At 40.8% G+C, this 16,952-nt stretch overlaps 2 long non-coding RNA genes across 6 annotated transcripts; both read right to left on the bottom strand.

The window, feature by feature from the left end:
- Positions 1-2,671: 2,671 nt before the first annotated feature.
- On the bottom strand, positions 2,672-9,187 carry LOC148405838 (uncharacterized). Of its 3 annotated transcripts, XR_015864093.1 has the most exons (5): positions 9,030-9,187; positions 8,661-8,761; positions 3,303-4,983; positions 3,074-3,215; positions 2,672-2,939 (listed from the first exon to the last, which is right to left on the bottom strand). It is a non-coding gene; the product is annotated as an uncharacterized LOC148405838 (long non-coding RNA). The 3 variants fall into 3 exon arrangements; XR_015864094.1 differs by lacking the exons at positions 8,661-8,761; positions 9,030-9,187 and adding an exon at positions 7,437-7,863; XR_015864092.1 differs by lacking the exons at positions 8,661-8,761; positions 9,030-9,187 and having other exon boundaries at positions 3,303-5,431.
- Positions 9,188-10,415: 1,228 nt separating this feature from the next.
- On the bottom strand, positions 10,416-15,285 carry LOC148405837 (uncharacterized). Of its 3 annotated transcripts, XR_015864246.1 has the most exons (8): positions 14,939-15,285; positions 14,317-14,788; positions 14,214-14,249; positions 13,736-13,876; positions 13,438-13,602; positions 13,304-13,356; positions 13,072-13,168; positions 10,416-13,002 (listed from the first exon to the last, which is right to left on the bottom strand). It is a non-coding gene; the product is annotated as an uncharacterized LOC148405837 (long non-coding RNA). The 3 variants fall into 3 exon arrangements; XR_015864245.1 differs by having other exon boundaries at positions 13,684-13,876; positions 14,317-15,285; XR_015864244.1 differs by having other exon boundaries at positions 14,317-15,285.
- Between the last annotated feature and the right edge of the window lie 1,667 nt (positions 15,286-16,952).

The raw sequence follows: 16,952 nt of genomic DNA, 5'->3' as shown, positions 1-16,952 counted from the left end.
CTATCTTATCTTCTTTGTGCGACAATTGACTCTGATTATAATCAAATGATTTTCCTTGAATCCTAACTTAAATATTATAGTCTTGGAATATGTTTGTGTTGTTAAATTAAATGTGTTGATAAATATATAATAACGCAAAGAGGTTCAATGCATGCAGGGCGGGTAGGCCATGCTGTGGCAAAAGTTGGTTGGCACAGCGTCCTTGACAAGCCGTTTCCTCTGCCTCCTTTCGTGCATTGTGACTGTTGCTCCTACTCGACCACCTTGCTGTTCAAGTAGCCCGTCTTGCAGTCCACAACCCAACACTTCTTCCCCATGCTGCACTAAGAGTTTTTAGATTGAAATGTAACAAAATAAAACACATAAAATCCTACGTTTGTTTGTAAGGACACAGACATATCTAAATTACTAAATGTTTTGCCCAAAAATGGAACAGTTGGCCTAAATTACCTCATTATTTGAATGCACAGTTACCCTGTTGTGTATATACAAAATCCAAAATGGCTGCCGACACAAAACAAAGAGCTGCTTAAGCCTAAATTTCTTGTAAATAGTCGCATAAAAGACAATTATTTTTGGATGGAGACAGAAAAGTCCAAATTACTAGCTTTTTTCAAAAATAAAAGATTCTTAAGTTGCAATTTTTTGGAAAATATGTGTAAATGCTGCAATTTCAATACATTCAAATGTAAAACAGTGTAGATTATTGGTTGAAAGGGAAAAATATTGGCGGTTATCAATCATTTCACATATATAATTCAGCTTAAAGTTACACTAATTTGCCATTCTTAGGTCAAGATTTTCATAATGCATGCATGGCACTATTTAAGATAGTAATTACCTTGAATCTTTGCACTAAAACGTCCTGTTAGTACAGGAATTCGGCATGAGAAGCGTGTGTAAAAAAAAAAAAAATACACATCTGAGAAGAAAAAGGGAAACGTTCACATCCATGTAGATCATCCACCGACCTCGAACATAGAAAATCATGAATGTCATCATTGCACCACGAGGTTGCTATGAATTGGAGGAACATTTAGGTATATATTCGTATATGTGTGACGGGCCACTCGCGCAGGTGGCAGTTTGCAGCTTGCAGCTTCACACCGCTGTCGCTTCAATACACCACTGACACTCAGGTGGATTTTGGATGTTTCTCTTTATTACTGTACCCCAGTGTGGCAACCGGTACTGGGGAGACGATGTTTGAACAAGCAGTACGCTCTCCTCGCAGCACTAACTCTATTTTCTTTTTAACGGTGATCGTATAGATTTTATTTATAAGTTTGTAAGACAAAATAGAAAAAGAACCATCTAATTAACGGAGCGTCCTTAAACGCATCACACGTTGCAGCGCACAACTACAGCGCACACACAGACACTTTAATGAGTTCACGGCAACACGACTAACAAAGTATAGTGAAAAACAGCACGAAAAGTAAAATAAAACAAAGTCGACAACATTACCTGTTACACAGTGTGGAAACCGGTACTGGTGAGACAATGTTTCAAAAACCGGTACGGAAACGACATTTGTGAACCACTCCAATATGGAGAGCGAAAAAACTTCACACGACAAAATACTGCTTTTATAACCGACATAAAATACACTTGAAAGTACATTACAGCTAAGAACACACTTCACGTTAGCATATATACCACAATTTGAAATAATAAGACATTTCACATTCATCCATACCATTATGCGACTCACCAGTACGCTCTCCGCACAGCACTAACTGCATGCTGCCGGCCGCTACAGGTGCAGCACTGTGCCGTTAGGTCACTTCCGCAATAATTTAAGAACGCATATAACATCCCGTTACATAAATAAACTATTTTATTGTTACTATAATTATTATTTTAATATTTTCAAAATAAATCTTTTAAGTACAGTACAATTAATCAGCTCATAAATAAATCCTGTGACGGACACTAACAACATGCCTACTGGGTGACGGACCAAAGTGGAGATTTGCCAAAGCCTCCGGTTTTGTGTGACCATCTTCAACGGAGATTTGCATCATCGCGCTACTCTTTTTCCCGCCAAAGACGCAGATGCGAGAACGTCAGAGGCGGAAGTTCTTTGATTGGACAGAATTTGTGACATTACTGCCGTCTAGCGGCTTGGCATGTGTGTACATGAACTTGAACCGCACTATGCGGTTCATGAAGATGTGACTTTAAACAAGACGAGTGGGAGTCTGTAGACATGGCCTCAAACTTTCCATCGATATATACATATAGATGATTACATCTTAAAATAGCGCCACCAATGCAGGCTTTATATAAGCATGAATTTGCTGTATTAAGCAAACAGATGCTCATGGTTCATTTCAATATAATACTTAATATGTATATACTAAGAGCATTGATCTCTCCATCTGGTGCAATTTTGGGATTGCGCTGCTTGCATTTGCACTCATATAGGCAAGGGGCACCATGCGGCCCCTCAGTAAAATGATGATCATCAGCATTTGCTGGTTGCCCAGAAGAGTTCACCAAAGCACAGTTCAACACCTTTTGACATTGTTGTTTAACATCTAAAAATATTTACTAGGCCAACCGCAAAATCTTCAACTTTTGTATTAGACCAGAAGTAATAAGAGTAAGTCATAAGCAACTACCCTGTATTGATACTCAAACTGCCCAACAAATGAAATGAAACAGCTGCCATGACATCCATTTATTGTCGCCCAAAAACAAACAAAAACAAAACAAAAAAAAAAACTACTCAAGGGCCACTTGAGTACATTCCCCATTGTGCATAGTAAGGAAGAGTGGGAGGCCACTGGAAGGGATTCGGGGGGATCCTTAAAGGTGTTGGCCCACACCTGCAGTGGGATTTTCATGGTCTGCCCTCGAGCTTGCACAACCTCGATGTGGTTTTCCTCCACATCCCACCCAAAAACAGTGACCTTTTTGGCACATATGTGGATCTGTTGAGTGGAAAGATGAAATCATGGGATTTAAGACTATTTATATTGAACTAAAATCACACATACACCCTACACCCTTTTGAATAATAGACACATAACCATTTATTTACTCACATTAATCTCTATTTACTCACATTAATCTCTGTATACTGGGTCGTGTTGAGAGTCATGCCAAACTCATTGACCTTCGCATTCAAATGAGTGAACTCATAAGAGTCACCCACTCGAATTTCATGGAAAATGGCCTCCCTCCACAAAGAAATCCTGATAACCATCCTGCAACAGTTTAAAGTTGCACATTTGTTCAGTATGTACAGTATTTGTGAATAACAACAACAGGAAATATAGAACGCAAGTACTTACCTTTTTGATGGTGATATGGCGCATGGGCACCGGCCGGTCCCCTCTGAATCTCAACATCTGGATTGGACGGATCTTAAATGGACCAAATAAACACAGAAATAATGTTAAGTGTAAGCGCACTGAAGTACTGACCCAAGAAACAGCAGAAAAATTCGAGCAAACAATATTAAAGCATGCACGCAGGACATGAGCCACTGACAACTCGTAAAAATAATTATGCAGGGTTACGCGACTGAGAAATGTTATGTTGTGATGGATGGAAGGAGTGACAAAGGAGCTCGAGGCCTAAAAGGAACAATGTGAAAGGGTACAGCCAGATGGAATAACACAAACGAACAACAATGTGAAAGCAATCCTACGCAAGTACGGTTCCAGATGACGAGGACTACGCTACAGGGAACCAGAACTACTTGCATTAGCATAAGCATGGCTAAAGCAAGGTACCGAAACACATGGGCAATGGAGAGAAAAGAAGAAAAAAATACAATATTGCAGTGACATTTCCTCTCTTGCCAGGGCCAGGGCATAAGAACCAGACTAATGATAATGGCGAACAGGTGTGCGCTGGTGACTCCTCCCATCCACCAGTCCAGTAACCGCAAATGGGAAAGCTGCCCCCCAGAAAAAAGAAAGAAACATTGGATCATAACATAATAGCTGGGATTACATGGAAGTGAGCATGTGTGCATAGAATGTGTGTATGTAAAGAACGTGAAGCTGAAAGACGGAAATAATACTTGAGTGTCCTTGAAATAAACAGTGCATTGCAATTTTTTTTTCCAAATGCATTTGTCCTTTTGAGAAAACTTGTGAATAAAGCAAAAGTAGAGTCCAATGTAGTCAAAGTTTACAGACTATTCACACTTAAAACAATCATTTAATATCAACTAACAGTACTGTAGAGCTGTACTTTATCTCATCCGCCAGTAAGTCCTAGTTTTACTGACTGCATCACAAAGACAAATGATCGCACCAGGTGTTGACCTCCCTGGTCTGCTCCGCAGAAAGTTGCTACTCTGAATTTTTCTTGCCAATCAACCTACTTGAAACTACATTCCTTCAATATATATATATATATATATATATATATATATATATATATATATATGAGGGTATATATAGTACAGCTTTGGGTTTTTTTTCATCCACGTGACCTCTGAGGCTCCCTGTGATTTACAAACGTCTGGACAGAGTCCTGTTTGTGACTGTATGTACATAGGCATGTGTGCTAATGCGTATGTGTACACACATAACTCAGTAAACTTACATCAGCTATTTGACCATCAACTGTCACCATCCCCTCAGGAAGCTGATTAATCACTTCCTGAGGGGATGACTAAAGTGATGGGGGGAAAACCAGCAGCCTTGCTTGCGCTTGTAACTCGGGGGGTTGATTTGGGGGCCCTGATAAATTGTTGTGGCTCTTTTTGTGAGCAGCACAGTGGGGTCGTTACCCGTACCACAATTAGCAAAAACATAACTATTGCCCTCTGTGACCTTTTTCGCGTCGAAAAGCACCATTTTATAATTTTTTTGACCGTCACAGAGGGCAATAGTTGTGTTTTTGTTGTGATGCTGCCCCTCCATCTTGACTGTGCCATTTGATGACACGCTCCATCCACTGGCTGTGGTTTGGGGTCTTATGGCGACAACTTTCGCAATTATCATTGGTGTAGCCATTCTGAAAGAGAAAGGAAAAAACAATTAAGGCCATGTTTTTTGTTGCTGTTGTTGTTAAATAAGTAAATGTAAATGTTTAGAGCAGGGGTCAACAATGTGGTACTCGTGGGCACTGGGTAGCCCCCAAGTATCACATGAAAAGCCCCTGAGTAACACATTAGTAACCTGCAGACCTGTTCTGCAAATAGCTTACAAGTGATAGAACATTGTGATTTTTAAGGGATTTTACGAACAATTATGCATGAATAACATATACATGACATATTACACTTAAATTACATGTCTACAGCTGGTTCTTAATAGTAGTGAGAAATCACAAACATGTGATCATGATTCGCATAAGCTGGTAGCCCTTCCTATTACTCAGTACCAAAGAAGTAGCTCTCGGTTTCAAATACGGTGGTGTCCCCTGGTTTATAGTGTTGCCGAAACGGTATAAGTAGTACCAAACCTAGTATACACGCACAACCTCATTAAAAATTTTACATGACACACACCCTCCACTCAAGTGAATGGCTAAGGGGAAGACCACAAAGCACCCAATTAAAACTGATATTATTTTTCCTTTTCTAACATAAGCTTAATGCTGTGATAAAATAGTTGTTTTATTTAAATTAGAATAATTGTATTAACTGCAATTAAAGATAGTACATGTACAATAAAAAACACAATAATGTAATAATTATTGTATTTGTAATGAAATAAAATGTCATGAGTCAGTAGATGAAGTTGAGAGCAATTATTTTTAAGCTCCACCAGGTGTCAATGCTGATCAAAAAAGCTAGAGGTCAGTTAAGCTAACATTGAGCCGTACGTGGCAAATGTGTGCACAAGTAGCCTTAACCTGCCAGTCACGTGCATTGTGAGTGAAGAAACGCTAAGAACATTGAACCGACATGTCCTTGGGGCACTTACAAAATAGTCCCCAACATATTCCAGCACTCAGGACCAATTTATTGTGACCGGTGGCGACAACATGTGTATGTAATTGATGAACATTCTCCACTCGACTGAATAGTTAAGGGAATATCCACAATGCACCTATTTAAACGAGAATTTCTTCCTTCTCTAAAGTCAGTTTAAAACTGTAATAAAATTGTGTTATAATAATATTAGAATGCATTTATTGACTACAATTAAAGATTCTACCTGTACAATTACAACGCAAGAACGTAATAATGAATGTAACGAAAATAAAGAGTCGTTTGAGTCAGTAGGTGAAGTTGAGAACAGTTAATTTTAAGGTGTCAGTGCTGAGCGACAGTCACCAAGCTAGCTTAAAGCCGCACACGGCAAATATGTGCGCTAGCAGAAGCGTCCACCTGCCACTCATGTGCATTGTGAGCAAAGACACACTAGGGAATTTCAATGGACACTTTCTTAGGGAAGATACAAAATCGAATTTTCCAACATATTACTCCACCCAGGCGTCCAGGACTGAAATATTGTGAAAAGCAGGGTAAATAATTCTGAGGTAAATTTGAGGTCTAACACCCCCCCCCCCCCCTCCCCAAATAAAATTATGAAGTAGTAAATATACTACATAAAATAAATAGGCATGTCCAATTATTTGTTTACAGTTTATAGTTTTCCACAATGCACATGTTGCAAGAGGACATTGTTTCTCCACCTGCTAGACAAGATTTTTTTCTCTCAAGCCTGCCAACCGAGACCCCCCCCACGGACACCCACCGAATTTTAACGGCTTTTACAGAACATAAAGCAACGTTACGGAAAATAAAGCTAACACTACACATTTTGAAGTGAATAACCATGCTTTATATTTCATGTATTTTTTGTAGCCCTTTAATACATTTTGAGTCGACCAGTTGCCTAAATGTAATTCACAGTATTAAAGCTGTGTCAATTTCAAAGAGGTATATTGACTAAGGAAACCTGAAACACACTTAACAACGCGAACATCAAGCACTTATGTGCCCCTTGATGTTCTGGTTAGGCGTATTAAATAGTAATAAATATGAGGTCAGAATCATCCAGTCCCATCACATTCTCCACACTAATAAATGGCTAAGGGGATGACCACAAAGCACCTATTCAATCAATGAAAATGTCTACTTTTTCTAAAGTTAAGTTTAATTTAATATTAAATAGACTACTTTTACATTAGGTATTAAAATAGAGGTATTCATTGCATTTAAACATTATTATGTATTATAAAATAAAAACGTAAGTGTTATTGTATTCGTGACAAAATAAAATGTCTTATCTGTCAGTAGATTAAGTTGAGAGCAATGATGTTTTAGATCCATCGGGTGTCAGCGCTGAGCAACAAAAAGCAACAAGTCTGTAGCCAAACTAGCTTAAAACAGCACATTGTCATGGAGGTGCGCGGCGGGTGTGAAGGCCGCCGTGGTTGCGGAGGAGGAGGACCCAAAAGCAGGGGAGCGTCGGGACAGGGGGTTGATGAAATCCATATTTATTAACTCAACGTACGGGAACAAAAGCGGGAAAAACAGGACGGCAAAAAACTCGAACTAAGGACGCAGGCAGGCTGGCAAAACAGAAAGCAAACACCACGGGCAGGCTGGCAGGAAAACACGGAGCCGAGACGGGACTACAAGGCGACAATATGATAGAGACAATATGACAGTATGACAATGACAATGATCCGACAAGAGCTGTAACAGATACTAGGTTTAAATACATTCACAAACTAATCAGACTAACGCACAGCAGCTGGACAGGGAACAATAGGCTAAGGGAGTGGATTGGAGGACACACGAGGGGCAGGTAACAAGGACAGGTGGACTAAATCAAAACTAACGCATGGAGACGCGACAGGAGCAGAAACAGGAACTATATATGTAAACAGAAAGGAACAGGACCCCTCAAAATAAACCCACAACCCAAAATCCAACAAACCATGACACACATGGGAAATCTGTGAGCTAGCAGAAGTTTCCATCTGCCAATCAAGTGCATTGTGAGCGAAGGCACGCTAAGAACACTTCCAAAATAAAAGTCAGTAACATATTCTAGTACTTAGAACTGATTTATTGTGACGAGTGGCGACAAAAACAGTGTATGATATTGATTCGACTTTACCCCCCCTCCACACACACACACACACACACACACACGCACACGCACACGCACACACACACACACACACACACACACACACACACACACCACGACCACCCAACCTAAAGCTGTTGTGAAAAAAAAGACGCAGACGACGAAAGATTTAAAATGTGAAAACTATAGGTTAGGAGAGCATTAAATAAATAGGCATTTCAAATGATTTATTGACTATTTCTAGTTTTCACCATATCCTCTGGCTGAGTTATTTTTCCCACGGCCATAGTCAAGAGCCCACACCCCCACCCCCCCACCCCCACCTCCCCATGGTTCCCACCGAATTCGAACGGCTTTTACAGAACATAAACCAATGTTACGGAAATTAAAGCTAACACTACACACACCTTGAAGTGTATAACTATTCTTTCTACATATTATTATATTCGAAATATTTTCGAATTTTGTGTCACTTTAATACATTTTAAGTCAGCCAGTCGCCAAATATAATTAGCAGTATTAAAGGCATCTATTTCACAGCGGTACATTTACGAGGAAAAACAGAAAAAATTCTGAACAATATTTGGGGGAAATGTAACATTCAATTTGAATTTAAGAGTGAATAGCCAAGTTGCCTACCTTGCTCTCTCGTAGTCTGTGAGAAGTGAGCTTTTTTTCAAGCAGTTCCGCCCTTTGAGGCGGATAGCTGCAAATTAACTTTGAAGTTGGTCTCAACTCATCTTGAAAAAAGTAGAAAAAAGTTAAATTGGTAACGGCCTCATAACTGTGGTGACAGCTCTGCATCCCAACCCCTTGCCTTCAGTGACCACAGATTAATTACTACTTAATAAACCTATATTAATAACATCAAGGGGCACACAAGGGGCTTGAGAATCCACACCTATACAGTAGATCACCCTTAACGTTTCATCAAACGTTTTGTTGGAATTTTATTTCTAAATCAACATAAACTCAAGTTAGTAATCTGACTCCAATTTGTGACCTTACCCAACTGCCACTCATCCAGCAATTTGCGCGCTCGTTCTGCAATAGAAAGGTATCAGGAAACCGGCATTTTCACACACGAGTGGATTTATTCCTAACACACAGATCTAATACAAGCACCTGGGTCTCGGGTCCCTCTCAATACAGCCCTGTACGCCTCTGTTGCCACCATCAGACGTAATCTCATCCGAGTTGCCCAGCAATGAGTTATACTACACAATATGCAAATGGAACAGCAACAAAGGCATCCTGGCATTATTTTATTGGCTATGTGTATACTGCAGTTTGCTCTCATTGGTCTTTCTTCCCCTGCAGAATCACTTGCTGGATCCTCCTGTTCGTAGTTTTCCTCACAGTTGTTTTCCACCAGGTGCCTCTGGGTCATCTCGTCCCCGCGACTAGCACCGTTTGATATCCCGGACTCCCGGAGGGCCACAGCTGTCTCCGCCTCCTGGGGGTCCTTCTGAGGGATCATCCTGTACTGGCCACCCGGAGGGAGTGGCCCCGACGTGCGTTCGATTGTCTTAACAGTTAATGATCTGATACATGGAATACAGCAACATCCGCATAACACCATAATAGCAGCAAACACAGCGATAGAAATCAGTACTGATGCAATCAAGCTTTTGTATTTGCCAAAGATGTTTAACCAGTCAGAGTACCAACTGGTGTCCACACCTGAGTGCTCCTTCATTTTGTTACTTAGCGTGTGCAGACCCTCCAATGCCTTAGTAAGGCGACCGTCAGGAGACATATTGTTGGGAATCAGAGTACAGCACTCATCCTCAAATATACCACACACTCCTCCTTTTTCAGCTAACACCATATCTAAAACCATTCTATTTTGGAATGCCATAAGAGACGTGGCTGCCAATTACTCATGCACTGCCTCGAGTGCCGTGGTGGTGAAGTTCGCCAATCGTTGGACATTGTAGTGGACATAATTAATCCGGTCCACATTTTTGTTTACTGTAATGAACAGGAAAAGACTCTCCAATCCTGCCACCACTTGATCCACTAATTTGTATCGATCAGGGACCCCTCTCGGAACTCCAATTGGATCTATGTACGTGGGGTCTCCTTCCTTCAACCATTCTTGCATGTCCCTTTTCTTCCTCACAAGGAAGGGGATTCTTTCCCACCGTCCAACGCCTTCCCAATTTATTCTGGCCATGTTTAATGCTGTCACACTAATTGGCATGATCAGCGTGATTAGGGCGCACTTACCTGAGGCATTGGTGGGAAGCCTATCGTACAACACTTTCGCTCCACACCACAGCCAAACATCAGCACGAGCGAGAGGGATTCCGAGCCTTTTGCTCCTGGTGGAATGTTGTGTCGGGGAATGCCATCTGTTCCTTTTGGAGGTGCCGACTTGTCTGTGTTTCTCCCGGGCCAAGACTATATCTGCTTTATACTGACATTACGTCATCTCAATCTATATTAGTATAACACAGTTCCATGTACACACTATTTTATTGATATATTGAATTTGAAAAATATGAATTTCCTTCAGTTTGCATTACGCTCTCTCGCTTCAGGGGTGGGACTACTTGTTTTACATTAAGTGTGTTTCAGATAGTCAAAAGTGTGAGCGTCAGTGAATGCCTCGCCACTTTATGTTTAATGCTATCCAAGAATTTGCGTTTACTTTTCTTCGCGACGCGGTTTGAGTTCATTTGACCATAAATAACCGATGTTAAGTAGCATTCGTGTTTCACCCAGTTTATGATTGTGTGTATATGCCAAAAGACAACATTTAATCGTGTCAAATGGAATACATTTCAATGTCCTTTAACGGGGGCACTCAGAATTGAATCATCTGGAGACATAACTTTTTTCCGTTTTAGTAATATTCCTGTGTTTGAACAAGGATGAACTTAGAAGATATTTAGTCTGCCTGCTTTTTTTTAAAATTGAAAATAATGCTGTAGCAACCTCAGCTAACACTATCACGCGGGTGCGATGCAGGGAGGTAGGCTGGCGTGGTTGCGGAGGTGGGTGAGGACCCAAATGCAGGGAGACATCGGGACAAGGAATGGATGAAGCGATCAATGTTTATTACAACAAAGGGTTGGCAGGAACAAAAGCAGGGAAAAACAAGATGGCAAAAAACTCCAACGAAAGGCGCAGGAAAAATAGAAAACAAACACGAACGGGCAGGTGTGACGGGCAACCCGGGACTAGACGGGACTGACAGACGACGGGTAAGACACGACTATGATACGACAAAGATCCGACACGGGCTGTAACAAAAACTCGGCTGAAATACACACAAACTAATAAGACAGATGCGCGACAGCTGTAAAGGGAGCAACAGGCCGGGGAAGCGGATTGATGGACACGCGAGGAGCAGGTAACACGGACAGGTGGACCAAAACAAAACTAACGCAGGGAGACACGAGAGGAGTAGAAGCGGGAACTATATAAACAGGAAATAACAGAACCCCTCAAAATGAACCCACAACCCAAAATCCAACAAACCATGACAAACACGAGCTGTGTTTAGCTGCAAAAGGCATTGATGCCTACGTCTTACTCCTCTATCTCGTCCCTCTACGGTAATTCTTGTAAGTAAGAATGTGGCCAATATAAAAATGCACACCTGTGCACATAACACAGAAGTGCTGCATCAGAATCTATTACAGTGTTTTAGGAGGTGTCATAAAGTGGAAAGATAGAATTCCATCACACAAACTGCGCTAAAATGTCTTAATAAGTAAATAAAGATGTAATAGTTGAATAGATAAGAAATTTAAATAAATAAGTGTATAAACAAGAAGAATTTTGGTCCTATAGCAGCAAAAGTGTTTCCACTGGATGACATTTTTTTATTTATTTTTAACTAAGAGGCATTTGAGTATGCTGGCAGCTTAAACCCTTAATCAAAGTAGGGCTGAATGACGCTGAACAGGATGTTTGATATAAAGGCTGAAAAATAATCGCTGAGAAGGTTTGATGGAAGCTGGTTGGCAGAACAGGCTTAAAACAGTGGCAGATGGTGTGCAATGTCTTGTTTTCTGTAGTTTCAATGAGTTTCCTGTTGAATGACTATACATTTAAATTTTAGGCACTTTACACCTAAAATATAAGTGCTGCATTATAGTCCATTACAAAGTTTTAGTAGAGGGAGTATCATGCAGTGGAAAGACAGAATTTCATCTCATAATGACTGTTTTAGGATTTCTTAATAAAGACGTAATCATGAAATAGTGAAAAGGTCAGTGAACAGGTGCACAAAGACTTAAGTTAAAAAAAAATAAATGAATAGAAATAAATATCTAAGATCAAACAAGATTGTCAAAAATTAAAAGTGCAAACCATTGAAAAAGGAGACACCAACAAATACAAATTGTTTAGTGATGTGATGCACTACTTGTAGCTACATGTGTCAGAGTGAGGGATTTATGTTCTAGAATATTAACATGTTACAATAAACATTGTATCAACGGCAATGGTGAGATTTTAGAGCAGATTTGTTATCATTCCATAATTTGCAAGCGCTGCGATTTGCTGGCAAACAGTTGAGCGTGTCCACCACCCACTGCCTGAAGACAGCTAAGTGCCGACAGATAATGGATGAATGGGATGGATAGATTTTGCTAGGGTAAACGTTGACACAAGCAATAAAAAAATTGAGGTAGACGTGCCTCACAGAATGCTTGTTTGATCTCAGATTTAACAGAAATTCATGAGTATGGTACATACAAATGTATGTAAACAAAGAAATACATGAGTGAATAGGTATTTCATATGGCAACCTTTGTAGAGCACAAGGATAATGGCAAAAATGTATCTATGGATACAGATCATGTAGATTGGATTAGGTGACTAGGACTGTTCTTTTCAGTGCACGAACAACAGCGTAAGAATAGAAAAAGAAATTGCATCCCAAGGATAGGATAGTGTCATGGACCTTGTAAACTCGTCAGGAAGTCGCATGATGAAAACATGAAGAGGGTGGTGAGGACGAAAGCTGTAAAAGATAATGCTGATTTGAAAACACCGGTTAATGGCAACTTGGCTACTCTAATTGGCTACTTACAAAGTAATCAGCAGAAGTGGTGCTTGGTTGTCTGTGGTCTTCGTCTTGTGGCACCTGATTTCTTTTTCTTCTTCATTTTTACTTTATATTTTTTTGTCTTTTGGGGGGGAAAGGATAACACAGGACCAGACTTACATGATGCTGACATCATCATCTTTTCATTTTCTACAATACAGTAAATTAGTAAATCACATTCATGCCCAATCAAGTACAGTGACATGAATACACTCACATATTTGTTACTGTGATTCTGCTCTGAACCACTCTTGCTCCTGAACAAAGAGCCTTTTAAAAATAGAAAAGAAATATATTTACAACATTTATTGACTTCAGGACGAAAGATTAGTTCAATGATGAGCTGCTTACCTTGAAGAGAGGATAAAGCTGACTTGGTTTGTTCCAGATGAAGACAGGTCCTTGACCAAGCAATACAATTACTCATCAAAATCTTCTATTTGGTGGCAAGCTTGCAGCTGTTCTTTGGATGAATGCGACATGTGGAGCCGCAGGCAACAGGTGGACAACATCGCTCTAAAAAAAATAAATAGATGGGACAAAAATTACTTTTACTGCCTTTACAAAAGAAGATAGGTTTACTGATGAGCTACTTACCTTTTCCTACTAATAAAAAAAAAAAGTGGCCTGAAGAGAGCAGAAAACAGACCTGGTTTAATCCAGAAGGAAGCAGCCACTGGACAAGTCTGATGACGTGCCATCAACCACTTGCACACGGTGGTGATGTTCCAGTTGTTCTTTGGATGAATGCAACATGTGGAGCCACAGGCAACAAGTGATAAACATTGGTCTACAAAAACAGAACAAAATACATGAAGAAGGTGACAACAAAAGCCGATAAAGATCTGCACAATTTTTGTTTTAATTGACATAAATTACAGGTCTAAAAGAAAGAAACAAATTAAGAAGAGTGATGGCAAACGCTGCAAAAGATAGGCAAACCTACAGTTGATTTTAAGTCTTTTAGTGCCAAGCGTTCTTGGAAAAGGAAACCTCAAGGGGGCCAGTCTATTTAGCATTTTCACTCATCTTTCAATGCCAACAAAATAATGGATACTATGCCTATAAAAACATTGGGATGACATAAGATTATGTAACTCACGTACAATCCATCCATAGACACATACCTATGCTCTCTCCATTTCTCCAAAATGATAGACCTGCTTTAAGTAGAGAGTAAATTATAACATGTACAGTAGACAAAAAAATCTATTATAGTGACCTACTTACCTTGTCTGTTTTCTGCTCTCACCTCATGCTGATGATTGTGACTGTCAAAATGGTGAACAAACCAAAAGGTGATAATCCCACTAAACCCTCCCATCAACTTGACCCTCCGTCCTCAAAGATCTCTATACTTACTCGATTGTGTTTTATCTCTCATCTCCTCACCTTCCACTCACCTCACACACATGCTAAATCCATTTTTGACCGCAGATCCCTCCCATCGACTTGACCCATTTTTTTTGTTACTTTGTCTCGAAATTTGACTCTCACCTCACCTCCTACTCACCTCGCACACACGCAAGACCATCCTCACCCCGGATTTCATCCCATCACGTTGACCTTAGGGCGCCATAACACGACAGGGACAACACTTAATGTGCAACTTGTACATGACTCACCTTTCAGTGTGTAAAACACAGAAGACAGGATTGTGATAGCTGTAGTATGTTCGCAGGACACCTGAATGAACAGCACACTGAGGTCGGGAGACAAATATGAGGTCAAGGAGTGAGTTCTTGTCAGTGGTACACGTATTTATGAGCTGTGTGTAACCCTTAGAGACAAACAGTTCCATAATGGGCTTGTGTGAGTCTGACAGCGCATCTTCATTGAAATCTTCGCATACCAGGATCTGATGATGGTCCATCACTTCCAGAGAGTACAACAAACTTTCCAAGTTTGGCAAAAAATAGCGCAGACTCTGCCCCGGAGGCCTGTACACAGTAGCGATGAACATATCGATGGGAGGTTAGAGTTTGACCACAACAAATTCAATATCGGTGACACCCTGGATGTAGATCGTTTCCTGTGCCGAAATGTGTTCTTTCACCCAAATACCTACACCGCCGCCACGTTTTGTTGCCAAGTCAGGACAATTTAAATGTGAGACACTTCGGTTCCGATGATACACTGTGTAGCCTTCCAAGACGACATTTCCAGCATCAACGAACCCCTGGAGGTGTGTTTCTGTCAAGCACAAAATGTCAGCAAAGTGCAGCTTCTGGTGACATTTGATATTCTGCGCATGACAAAGCAGCCCTTCGGTGTTGTGATGGACAACGACCAGGTTGTTGGTAGGAGCTAGTATGGGCATGACATGAAGGAGAGGCATCACGTAGTCCAAGGAAGCGTCTGTCATCGTAGCAAGAGCAGAGGTTATTTCGGGGTTGGCATGAATCCTTCTCTCGTCCATATGCAGCACATGGAGCCCACTGAGAGACGTCACTCGCCTCAGGGCCACGTACGCCATGCCGTGCTCAAAGACACCTTTCTGAGACACCACCGCTTCAGATTTGGTCATACCTTGTACTTTGTGGATCGTGCAAGCAAAAGCAAGCTTAATGGAGAACTGCAAACGCACGACTCCAGGCCGTTTCAACTTTTCCTACAGTCTGTCAATGTAAACAATGTTATCAGCAAAACTCGCCTTTGTCTCAGCGTCAAGCTCCAGCCCAAGTTTCTGAACGCGTGCATTGTTGGCATAGTGCACCAATTTGACAACTCTCGCAAAGGAGCCGTTGCACAAACCTGCCTGAACATCAATATTGCGGGTTACCATAACACGAGCACCAATGGCCACCTTTATCGAGTCCGGCAACTCGTTCTTCGCCCCTTGGACAGGGGCGGCTTGTCTCGCCATTCTGTCAGTCCTATGATCTTTCTTGTAGTCGTCTGCATCGAGAGTCACAATTTCGTCATGAAGCAGATTCAGCATCTGAGTGTTATGGTCATTTACTTGTTTGTTTGTGGCGAAAACATGCAGAACTTCCTTCGGGCAGTTCTCTGGAACGGTGTAAGTCATAGCCAGCAAAGCTCTGTCCACTTCCGACAGATCATGGGACTTCTCTTTGACGCGAAGTCGGTTCAGAAGTTCGGCAAACGGAACGTCATCTTTCTGCCTCATGATTTCAGTCAAAGTGATAATTTGGAAGCTGTCGCGCCAGTGGTCCAGCCTGGTGGGATCGCAAACACACAAAGGTTTGGACTGTCTCACAGGAGGGAGCTGATAGAAATCCCCGACGCCGATAACAGACATGCCACCAAATGGTAAATTGATTCCTTTGATTTGCTTCAACATGGCGTTGGAGGTTATCAGCAACCGCTAGAGCTGGCTTTTTGCCATTTTTAAGATGTGCAAAGCAAGTGTGACAAATCCACTCTTGTTTTCTTTCCTCTGATACTTTGCATGATGGTTCACATTCATGATTACAAATATGAACATACTTTCCTGTGAGGCAACTCTCAACAGTATGTTTATTTTTCTGATAAGTACTGCGCTTACAAGGGTGCACTTGGTTAGGAAATAATGCTCCGTGACACACAGAGCAGACAAATGTGGGTCCAAATTTAATTTATTCTTTTGAAGAGCTCAATAGCTTTAGTGATTTCACAACTGATTCTCTATTTAAATAATTAGTTTATGACTTTTTATTTTTTCAAAATCTTAATTGTGCAATGCAACGCATTAGTTCTCAATAAATCACACTTAGTTTTCGTTGCCAGTCTCATGATTTCCTTGTGTTTGGCTCTGAATTCAGGGTCATTTTGGTATCGGTTTGTGACGTAGGAGCACTGCCTGTTTCTAAACACAAGATCATTACTGTATCGTTGTTTAATGTAGCGATGTTGTCTATCTTTAA

This window comes from Hippichthys cyanospilos, chromosome 22, assembly GCF_059441005.1.
Source record: "Hippichthys cyanospilos isolate Australia breed blue-spotted pipefish chromosome 22, RoL_Hcya_1.0, whole genome shotgun sequence".
NCBI classification, from domain to species: domain Eukaryota; kingdom Metazoa; phylum Chordata; class Actinopteri; order Syngnathiformes; family Syngnathidae; genus Hippichthys; species Hippichthys cyanospilos.
Note: the sequence above shows the minus strand (reverse complement) of the source record. Positions and strands in the feature narration are given on the sequence as shown.